Source organism: Prionailurus viverrinus, chromosome C1 (genome assembly GCF_022837055.1).
Source record: "Prionailurus viverrinus isolate Anna chromosome C1, UM_Priviv_1.0, whole genome shotgun sequence".
In the NCBI taxonomy this organism is placed as follows: Eukaryota; Metazoa; Chordata; class Mammalia; order Carnivora; family Felidae; genus Prionailurus; species Prionailurus viverrinus.
In genome coordinates, this window is record NC_062568.1 from 199,561,718 (window position 1) to 199,573,448 (window position 11,731).

Consider the following 11,731-nt stretch of genomic DNA (forward strand, 5'->3'; position numbering starts at 1 on the left):
TGCCCCTGTGGAGGGGACGACTGTGGACACGCGCTCCTCAGGAAAGAGGCTGCTGGGGGTCAAGGTCAGGGTGAGTCCTGGGGAGTCCAAGCTCCAAAGGTTGAAATGCCCCTGTTTGTTGAATGACCCTCTCCTTCACTGGGGGATGTGATGAGGTTGAAAGGGCAGAACTGGAGCAGCCACTCTGGCTTCCTGAGGCAGAGCGTGAGCTAAAGCAGTAAGACCAAGTTGCTTCTCCATTTTCACCCATTTTCCTTCCAACTCCGGTCTTAACCCAGAAGTTAAAAGTATCCCCGCCGGAGGGAACCTCTGAGGTCATCGACTCACGCCTCGTCATTTGTTTTGCTGGCAAGATGAACATTGGGTTGGTGGCCAAAGCAACGGGTTTTGCATGCTGACACCACCACTTTCCACGTGTGCAACCACCGGCCGGTTCTTTGACCTCTCTGAGCCAGTTTCGTCATTGCTACAGCAAGGATAGTGATCATCTCTGTTCTACCTCCTCGGATTATAGAAGAGCTTGAGCTTTGGAGTTTAGTGGACCTAAATTTGAAGTCCAGTTCTTCCATTTATTAGCCATACAACCTTAGGAAATTAATAACCACCTCTCTCTGCGGTCTCAGTTTCTTCATCTGTGCAGTGGGTGCACTCACAGTGTCTTGCAGAGTTGTCGTGAGGATCAAATGAGATAATGTGCGTACGGTGAGCGTGGTTAAAGGGTCCTGGGACATCATGACAATAGCACGCTTTGTGACTCCATGCAGATCGGGTGATTGACATTAAGTGACTTGGCCAAGATCACATAGGAAAGGCAGAGAACACCAGATAGAGTGTCCAGAGGCGTCCAAATGTCCACAGACCCCCAGCAAGCAGGAGTGAGTCAGCAGCTTCTTTGAGGGCTTGGATAGAGGGTGGGGGAGAGGAAGGGGGGAAGGTCGAAGGTGGGGAGAAAATGAGGCCGGGTGTCCTTGTCCTGCATGCTGACATCTCTGGGCTGTGCAGCCCAGCATCTTCGTGTCCTGTAGCCTGGAGCTCTCACCATGTAGAGATACAGGCAAACTGGGCAAAGTTGGCCTCATTTTCCTCTCCCCTCGTCTCTCCTCTTCCCTCCAGGTTTCTCCCACCCCCTTTCTACACATCCAGCCTTTAGAGAAGCAGCTGGTTCCTTCCTGCCTGCTGTTGGAATTTTCTTCTAGTTCTACACGTTTGGCATCTAGTGCAGTTTCTTGGATCTGAAGCAGCGCTGGCAGAGAAACCAACCGTGTCCCCCTGGCTTCTCTGTCCCTGCACTACCCAGCTACCCCAAGGGGCCCTCTCCTAGGGTTCCGGGAAAGAAAGCAAAGGGTGTCTGGGGACCATGTGTACCCATTACACATGGAAATAATTCTAAGGCTTTTGGGGGCCAAGTATAATTGCAACAGGACAAGGGATAGAGGCCCTGCCGGCCTGCCAGGCCTGTCGGAAACCCCTGTGGGTGGTGCTGTTCCTGTCCCCTGCCCTGTCTTGACTCACACCAGCTAAGCCCAGACCTACCCAGGACTGGGGCTGGACTCCTTGGTTCCATAGCATCAAGAGAACTTGGATGGCCTCCAGGCAAGTTATGGCCTTGGCCTCTGCAAAGCTCTTTACCTGCACTTGGTCACAAGTAGGGACAGCACCCGTTCCAAACCCAGCTGTATGGGTTTGGGGAGCCAGTAGTAGTTCTAGAATTCCTTACAGAAGGGGCTTGGAGTGGCCATCTGAAAGGGGAGAGTGGGCCTGGAAACAGGTATAGAGCTAAGTTTTAGGTCCATCATATTAACATTTTCTAACCATGCTTTAATTTCCACTCCACATAAAATTAGGAGAAGTTAATTGCCCAGCACAAAGAATAGGAGTATCTAAGAAGGGTGGTTTTTTTTTTTTTTTTTTACATTTTATTTATTATTGAGAGACAGACAAAGCAGGAGAGGGCAGAAGGAGAGGGAGACACAGAATCTGAAGCAGGCTCCAGGCTCTGAGCTGTCAGCACAGAGCCCAACGCAGGGCTCGAACTCACAAACCGTGAGATCATGACCTGAGCCGAGGTCGGAGGCTTAACCAACTGAGCCACCCAGGCGCCCCTCTGAGAAAGGTGTTTTGAGTGGTGGTGGAGACTGTCAAGGGCCAAAGCCCTCCCCCCACCCCAAGCCTTTCCTCTGCGAGGGGAGCCACCCAGTCCCTCCGTTAGAGCTCAGATGCCATCAACTCACTTCTTCACTCAACGAATAGTTACTCGTAGTAACAGCTAACTCTTATTAAGCTCTTTGCACGTGCCTGACCCTGTGCTAAATGCATGGTTTGAATTATTTCATGCAATCCTCACCACAAGGTAGGTTTTTGCTGCCCATATTTTACTGATGAGGGCACCTGAGCTCACGGAGATCAGAAGGGGATCTCAAACCCGAGTCTGTTTGCCTCCATCTGAATGAATCGTGCGCTCTGGTCTGTGCCAGAACTCACGGAGAACCGGCATAACGGACCAGTGTTGGGGTGGGGGGGCAGTTCTTGGCATCAGACCAGACAGTTTGAATCCTTCTTCTGCCTCTTATTACCAGTTGTGCATCTAGGCAGGATGGCTCATCACTCGGGGCCCCTGTAGCCTCCTTATACAAGGGGCGGGAGTGGTACCCATTATGGTGGATCATGGTGCCTGGGATCCCATTCCGCTCAAGAAGGTTTCCCGTTTCTTTCACTGTGGCTCCTGTGGGGGAGACCATCTGGTGGGGTGTTAGTCACTATGTTCCACTGCCTGGTAGGTGTAGGCAGTTGGCACAGGGTAGCCAGTCAGACCTCGCTTTCCAGCTGAGCAGTGGGAGCCGATGGTTTCTCCCGCCATGGTTCCTCAACTAGGAGGATCTGATTCTTGCTGACAGCTAGACTGCCCCCTGGGTAGAGAAAGCTTACTTGTAAAGTGAAGTCATGTGGAAAAAAGCAGAGCTGAGAGATGGGGGGGGGGGGAAACACCCTGATTTTTCTCTGGGTGTCTGGATTTGGCCATGAACACACTTCCAGACTTCCTTTCAACTGAACCAATAAATTTGCTTCTTGCGTAAGCTTGGTTGAGTTCTGTTTCTGGCAATCCCATGGCCTCTAGACTAACATACTACTTCCTAGGGTTGTTGTAAAAAGTCAATGTAAATCAATGGTAATCAATGTAAAGCAAGGTAATCAATGTAAAACTCCTAGTACATTGACTGGCACATAGTAAGTGCTCAACTAGTGTTAGTTCATATTATCACGAGGACTGTGTGCCGGGCCCTGTGCAGGGCGCTAGGGAATGGGAGGTGAGCGAGACTTGGAAACTGCCTTGGAGGACTTCGCGGTCCAGGGAGGGAGACAGACAAGTCAGTGGACGGGTGTAAAGCACCCTAACACATGAGTAGATACTGGGGCCCGTGGCCACACTGAATACCTGTTGTCTGGAGGGAGTGGTGGGTAGGTGGGTTGGAGAAAGCTTCCCAAATGACAGGAGACGAAGAGGAATACTTTTTTTTTTTTTTTTTACACACAAGTGGATCAGTCTATTAAGTAGGAAGTGGAGAAAGTGAACAGAAGTATGCACAAACAGAAGTACGCAACACCCAAACCGAACCGAATCTGAGATTCCTGAAAAAACATGTGTCAGTTACACAATTGGCCACCTCTTCCCGGACTGACGCAGGGACTTACTTGTCAGGGAAGATGAGGGAATAAGTCAGGTGGCAGGACTGGTGGTTGCTCCTGGGGCTGGGAATGATCTCTGGGGAACTTTCAAGGAGGCCAGGTCTCGGGCTCAGGATCCAGACCTCATAGCAGATGCAGCCAGACCCAGCAAAATGGTTGCGACCGTGAAGCCCTGGGCCGTGATCTGGGTGTGTGTCATGAGCTGAGAGCCGGGACTCTGGCCCCATAGGTTAGGGCAGCCACCGCGCCCAGGCAGCCTATGGGTACCACTGGGTTCTCGTGTCTTGTGAAGGAACTTTTCCTCGAAGCTCTCTGGAGTGCTGCAGACAGTGGGGTTTAAGCCCTCAATGACTGGGGGCTGTGATGGTTCAAAGGGCACCTTGGGAGTCACAGGGCCGGGAGCCGTCATGTCCCTGGCAACAGCTTTAGGAGAAAAACAAAAAAATCGAGACTCAGAGGAGTATTAAGTGATGGGTGATGTTCACAGTGGACAAAGTAGGTGTGATGGGTTGAATTGTGTTGCCCCAAATGGAGGTGTTAAAATCCTAACCTCCAGTATCTCAGAATGTGACTGTCCTTGGAAATAACGTCACTGGAGAGGTAGGTAGTTAAAATAAGGCCACAGGGAAGTAGAATGGGCCCCTAATCCCAGATGACTGGTTTCCTTATAAGAAGATGATCATGTGAACACACAGAGGCTTGGGAGAACACCCTGTACAGATGGAGGGAGAGTTGGAATGGTGCAGTGACAGGCCAAGGACTGCCAAGGACCGCTGGTCATCACCAGAAAGCAGGGGAACAGAGTCTCTGACACAGGCCTGCAAAGGAACCAAACCTCTCAACCCCTTGATTTTGTACCCTTAGCCTCTAGAGCTGTGAGAGAATAAAGTTTTGTTGTTCAAGCAGCCCCATTTGAGGTCCTTTGTCGGGGCGGCCCTAGGAAACCTAATATAGTGAGCATAGCAGGTGCTGTCAGTGCTAAACCCCCTTTGCCACCTCAGCTGTTGCCTCCAGCTTTAGTGGGCGGTTCCTGGACATGCCCAGGGCTTCCTGCCTTAAGCGTACCCTGGGCACAGGAGTGGGCTCAGTCCATGCATAGGGTAGACCAGAAATGTAGGGCGACTAACACCCTCCCCCAGAGGCATTAGGTATCCATAATACATCACGATTTCCTAAAATCAGTAGAAAAATGGCAAGCATCCTGTAATATTTTCATTTATCATAAGAAATATGGGGGCACCTGGGTGACTCAGTCGTTTCAGTGTCCGACTTCGGCTCAGGTCATGATCTCGCAGTTCACGAGTTCGAGCCCCACATCGGGCTCTGTGCTGAAAGCTCGGAGCCTGGACCCTGCCTCAGATTCTGTGTGCGTGTCTCTCTCTGCCTCTCCCCTACTAGTACTCTGTCTCTCTCTCTCTCTTAAAAAAAGTAAGAAATATTAATTTGGTGTTTTGGGCACAAGGCACAGAGCTCCAGAAACCCTTGGAATTTCCTAAGTGATGAGAGGTGTCTTTGGTCACATTAATGAGGTGACTTTTGGACCCTACCCAAGGATGAGGGCTGCATGCCAGGGGACCAACTTCACAACTGGAGAGTTGAAACTTTCAGTCTGACCCCTTGACTTCCAGGGAAAGGAGAGGGGCTGGGGGCTGAATCAGTCACTAATGTCCAATTATTTAATCAAGCTATATAATGAAGTGTCCATAAACACCCAAAAGGAAGGAGTTTGGAGAGCTTCCGAGATGGTGAAAACGTGGAGACTCACCTGGAGAGGACATGGAAGTCCCACGTCCCTTCCTCATACCTTGTCCTGGGTATCTCTTCCATCTGGCTGTATCCTTTCATAATAAATTGGTGATCTAGTAAGTTAAATATTTCTCTGAGTTCTGTGAGCTGCTCTAGCAAATCAATGGAACCTACAGAGGGGTCATTGGAACCTTCCATCTGTAGCTGGTTGGTCAGAAGTACAGGTGACAATCTGGACTTGCAACTGTTGCCTGAAATTGGGAGGGCAGGGTGCTGTCCTGTAGCACTGGACCCTTAACCTGTAATCTGTAACCTGTAACCTGGAATCTGCCTGGAATCTCCAGGCAGAGAGTGCAAGAATTGAGCTGAATTGCAGGACGCCCAACTGGAGTCTGAGAATTGCTTGTTGTTGGATGTGTGGGGAACACCCCATCCTCAATGTTGGAACTGGGTGCACACATCCACATATATCCTAATAGTATAGTAGGCAAAAGACTTGATCAGGTATTTTACAGAAGAAATAGGGATAGAAAGAACTTCTGTCCAAATCTTCACGTCTTCAAAGTTAGCCGCACACAAAAAAATTAAAGAGTTTTGTTCAGTTAAAGACTTCATAGACGAAGCTGGCAGAAGGTTGAAAAATGGGGGGGGGGGAATCTTTTCAAAGGCTAGAACGACAGCAAACAAACATTATAGTGATTATGTAAGGATCTCATGGCAAATCAACAAGAAAAGGACAGGAAAGTCTATAGAGAGATGGGCAAAGGATATCAATAGGCAATTTGCAGAAAGGAAAATGCAAATGACCAAGGAGGTATTTGCTCAACCTCTTTAGAGTCACAGAAATGAAATTAAGACAACGAGATGTTACTTTATACCTATCAGAACGGCAAAGAGAGAGAAAAAAAAAGCAGGATGGTGATAGGCATTGGTAAAGATAAGGGGAGACTGGAACTCTTATGTGCCGCTGCTGGGATTGCAAATTAGTACAGACTTTCAGAGAGAAATGTAGCAGGACTTAGTGAAATCAGATACATGGATCCTTAAAAGGATTTGTATGAGAATGTTTTCTAAAAAGGGTCAGGGTTTCACTTTTCACTTTTAAGTCTTTCATTCATCTGGAATTAGTTTTTATTAATTCTTGTGTAAGGTAGGGGTCCAATTTAATTTTTTGCACAGGGATATCCAATGATCCCAGCACCACTAATTGAATGTTCCTTCCTCTCCCAAAGGATCCACAATGCCAGCTATGCCAAATTGCAAATTTATATGAGTGGAAATTGTTTTGTCTCTAATACTTTCTGTTGGTGAACATTTCATTCTTACACCCATATCATACCTGTCTTTATTATTATAATATTATAATAGGTATTGATTTTTAGAGGCCAAATATTCCTACCTTTTCCTTTTCCTGCATGCCTTTGTATTTCTGTATAACTTTTAGAATCAGTTTTTCAATCATTGTCTGAAAACTCTCTTCTCTAGCCTCTGCATGAATTTGTATAAGGTTGGAATAGTCTATTCATTGATGTTTTGGAAGAATTTTCCTGTCAGACCATCCTGAGTCTCATGTTTTCTTTTAAAAAATTAAACTATTAATTGAATTTATTAAAAAAAAATTTTAATGTTTATTTATTTTTAGAGAGAGAGAGACTGAGCACGAACGGGGGAGAGGCAGAGAAAGAGCGGGAGACACAGAATCCGAAGCAGGCTCCAGACTCTGAGCTGTCAGCACAGAGTCTGACGTGGGGCTCAAACTCATGAACTGTGAGATCATGACCTGAGCTGCAGTTGGACACTTAACCAACTGAGCCACCCAGGCGCCCCAAATTTCTTTAAATGTTGTACAGCTATTTGCGTTTTCTATTGCTTCTTGCTCTATTGTGTCAGTTTTAGTAAACCAGTTGTGTGTGTGTGTGTGTGTGTGTGTGTTTAGAAATTTTTATTTATTTATTTTTTAAGTTTATTTATTTACTTGGAGAGAGAGAGCATGCAGGAGGGGCAGAAAGAGAGGGAGAGAGAATCCCAAGCAGGGTCTGCACTGTCAATGTGCTTGAACGCACGAACTGTGAGGTCATGACCTGAGCTGAAACCAAGAGTCAGATCCTTGGCTGACTGAGCCACTCAGGTGCCCTGCACGTGTGTGTTTTATTAAAGAATTTCATCTAAATTTTCAAAATCGTTGGCCTAAAGTTATATATAGTATTCTATTATTTTTTAAAAATGTCTATTTATTATTTCTGAGAGAGAGAGAGAGAGAGAGAGAGAGAATGTGAGCAGGGGAGGGGCAGAGAGAAAGGGAGAGAGAGAATCCCAAGCAGACTCCGTGCTGTCAGCACAGAGCCTGACATGGGGCACCAACTCATGAACTGTGAGATCATGACCTGAGCTGAAATCAAGAGTCAGATGCTTAATCAACTGAGCCACCCAGGCGTCCCTATGGTAGTCTATTATTTTCTTTGAAATTTCTGATATGTTATCAATCTTTGTGACTTAGCAAATGGTTGATCTTTGTGTATGTTCCAGGTACAGAAAAATTTGTGCATTTTCGACATATGTTGGACATAAAGTTCTGTATGATATTTTGAACTTACTAATCAGGGTATTCAAAACACTTTACCTTTTTGTTTGTATCTAATTGATTTGTTAAAATCTCTATTGTATATACATTATACATACATGTATATACATGTTATTTTATATATGCATATTTTCTCATGTATTCCTATTAGTTTTTGCTTTATATTTTTATTACTTTTTAAATTTTAATTCCAGTATAGTTAACATACAGTGTTGTATTAGTTTCAGGTGCACAATACAGTGATTCAACAATTCTATACATTTCTCAGTGCTCATCATGATAAATGTACTCTTTTTTTTAATTCTTTTTTTTTTAAGTTTATTTATTTATTTTGACAGACAGAGAGACCACGAGTGAGGGAGCAGAAGAGAGAGAGGGAGAGAGAGAGAATCCCAAGCAGGCTCCATACTGTGAGTGCAGAGCCCGATGCGGGGCTCGATATCATGAATTGTGAGATCAGGACCTGAGCTGAAATCAAGAATCAGATGCCTAACTGACTGAGCCACCCAAGAGCCTAAAAAGATCTTATTTTTTTAAAGTGATCTCTACACCCACTGTGGGGCTTGAACTCACAACCCCAAGAACTGAGCCAGCCAGGTGCCTCTCTTTAATGTATTTTGAGTTTATTTTTGTGTGTGATGAAAGAAAGTGGTCCAGTTTCATTCTTTTGCATGTAGCAGTCCAGTTTTCCCAACACCATTTGTTGAAGAGACTAGTTTTCAGTTTCTATTTTTTGAATACATATTGTTAGGTGCATGTATGTTTGTGATCATTATATCATTTTGATTTATCAATTAGTTTATTTATATAGAATGTTCCTTTTGTTTCTCACAATTAAAAAATATTTCTTTTTTCTGAAATTAATGCTAATAACCTGGGAATCCCTTTATTTTAGGAGTTCTTAACCTTTGTTTGCCATAGATCTCTTTGGCAGCCTAGTGAGACCTATGAACCTTTTTCAAAATAATGGTTTTTTTTTTAATGCGTGGAATTATAATGCAAACCAATTGTATTGAAATAGTTATCAGAATAGTTAAAATATTTGTGACAAGGTATGTATTTTTTTTAATTTATTTTTTTTTTATAAATTTACATCCAAATTAGTTAGCATATACTGCAACAATGATTTCAGGAGTAGATTCCTTAATGCCCCTTACCCATTTAGCCCATCCCCCCTCCCACAACCCCTCCAGCAACCGTCTGTTTGTTCTCCATATTCAAGAGTCTCTTATGTTTTGTTTCCCTCCCTGTTTTTATATTCTTTTTGCTTCCCTTCCCTTGTGTTCATCTGTTTTGTATCTTAAAGTCCTCATATGAGTGAAGTCATACGATATTTGTCTTTCTCTGACTAATTTCACTTAGCATAATACCCTCTAGTTCCATCCACGTAGTTGTAAATGGCAAGATTTCATTCTTTTTGATTGCTGAGTAATACTCCATTGTATATATATTCTACATCTTCTTTATCCATTCATCCATCGATGGACATTTGGGCTCTTTCCACACTTTGGCTATTGTTGATAGTGTTGCTAGAAACATGGAGGTGCACGTGTCCCTTCGAAAAATCACACCTGTATCCCTTGGATAAATACCTAGTAGTGCAATTGCTGGGTTGTAGGGTAGTTCTATTTTTAGTTTTTTGAGGAACCTCCATACTGTTTTCCAAAGTGGCTGCACCAGCTTGAATTCTCAGACAAGGTATGTGTTTTTAAAAATTATTTTAGAGACAGAGCGCACATGAGTGGGGGAGAGGGACAGAAGGAGAAAGAATCCCAGACAGGCTCCACACTCAATGCAGGACTGATACGGGGATCCCACGACCCTGAGATCACGACCTGAGCCAAAATCAAGAGTCAGACACTCAACTGACTGAGCTACCCAAGGGCCCCTATCTAGTTTTTTATCAATGTATTTAATAGCAAGATCTAACAGTTGGCTATCAACAATAGCCGAAGTATGGAAAGAGCCCAAACGTCCATCGATGGATGAATGGATAAAGAAGATGTGGAATATATGTTAAGTTGGCTTAACAAATACTGTGATTTTGAAGTAGTGATAGGAGTAAAAGATATTTTAGGATACTATGATAAAGTGATATGAAAATATTTATGATTTACATTGGTGACAAAGTCACAGATGCACTAATATTTCTGTGATTTGTTGCCTGCATTTATAAATAACAGGAATGCTAAGTTTTAGTTAGAGGTTAGTGAAAATAAAGGCATATTTTTTCCTTCCAAGTTCATAGTCTCCTTGGATTTTATTCAGTGACTCACTGAGAGTTCAATGGCCCTATGACAAGAACCCCTGCCTTATTCTTAATCTTTTGGTCCTTTGTTGTAAGTGAATCCATTATGAATGACATATTAATGGTCACTTAAAAAACTCTTCTGAAAGTCTCTGTCTTTTGATCAGATACTTCAGTCCATTTATACTTATTGTAATTATTGCTATGTTTTAGATTTTCCTCTGACATCTTATTCATTATCTATATTTATTCATATATATTCATTATATATATAATGAATAAGATGTCTATATATATATACATATATATATATATATATATATATATATATATTAGAACTAGGTTTAACTTATATTTTAAAAAAACACCAAATAATGGTTTAAATAACATACAATTTTATCATTCTTTTAGTCTAGAACCCCACAGTCATCAGGGACCCAGTTTCCACCTTCTTAGCTTGTAGTTTCCATCTTCAAGTTCATCTTATGACCCAAGATGGCTAATTGGAGCATTAGCATTTATAAACTCATTCTGAGCAGCAGGAAGAATGGCAGAAGAGTAAAAAGGGTGCATCTCTACTTATATTTCATTAGCCAGAGCTTAGTGATGTGGTCTCACCTAATAGAAAGGGAAGCTGGAAAACGCTCCCTTTCAGATGCATACGTGGATGGCATGAACAAAACCAGGGTTATTTTACTAAGGAAGAAGAGGACAGTGGATATTGAGTGAATAATAGCAATCTCTGCCTAAGTCTCACCACAGTTGAGGGTCCAACTGTCAGTAGCAGCTCTAAGCCCTCAATATGGTACCTGATCTGGAGAAGACCAGCCTGCCATCTGGTGGCAGGTTGGTTACATTGGAATCCTTTCATTATGGAGGCGGGATTAATTTGCCCTTCCTAAAAAGGGCGTTTATTCTGGCTATGGGTTTGCATTCTCTGCCAGCAACATCATTTGTAGATTTACTGAATGTCTTACACAATCATGCTAGTCCAGATAACATTGGTTCTGACCAGAGACCTCATTTTCCAGCAAAAGTAGTAAAGAAAGTGATATGTAAACATGAGATTCACTGGTCTTATTCACTGGTCTTATGCTCTTATTACCAAAATCATTTTGCTTTATGGGTTGGTGAATTGACTAGTATCTGCCAGAAGGCAACCTTGTATGACTCTGAAGTGCTGGCCTAAAGTTGGCATATGTTGTGAGTCAGTAACCAACGCAAGATGATATTTCTCTCTCTTCCAGAATTCATGGATCTGGGAATCTTGAGCTGGATAACTTCGAAAATCTTTGCTCTCCAAGACCTTGGGCTCTGCTAATTTAGAGGTCTTGATATGCTCAGGAAGAATGTTTCCACCAGAGCAAATCGCAGAGATCCCACTTATTTGGAAACTGAGACCAATTTCAGACTGGCCATTTCAGACTCCACATGCCCTGGATGAACAGGGGAAAAAAAGCAAGGGGTCAGGG

General features: G+C 43.7%; 1 pseudogene; it reads right to left on the minus strand.

Annotated features, from left to right (window-relative positions):
- Positions 1-3,793: 3,793 nt before the first annotated feature.
- LOC125174045 (HIG1 domain family member 2A-like) lies at positions 3,794-4,093 on the minus strand (annotated as a pseudogene).
- Between the last annotated feature and the right edge of the window lie 7,638 nt (positions 4,094-11,731).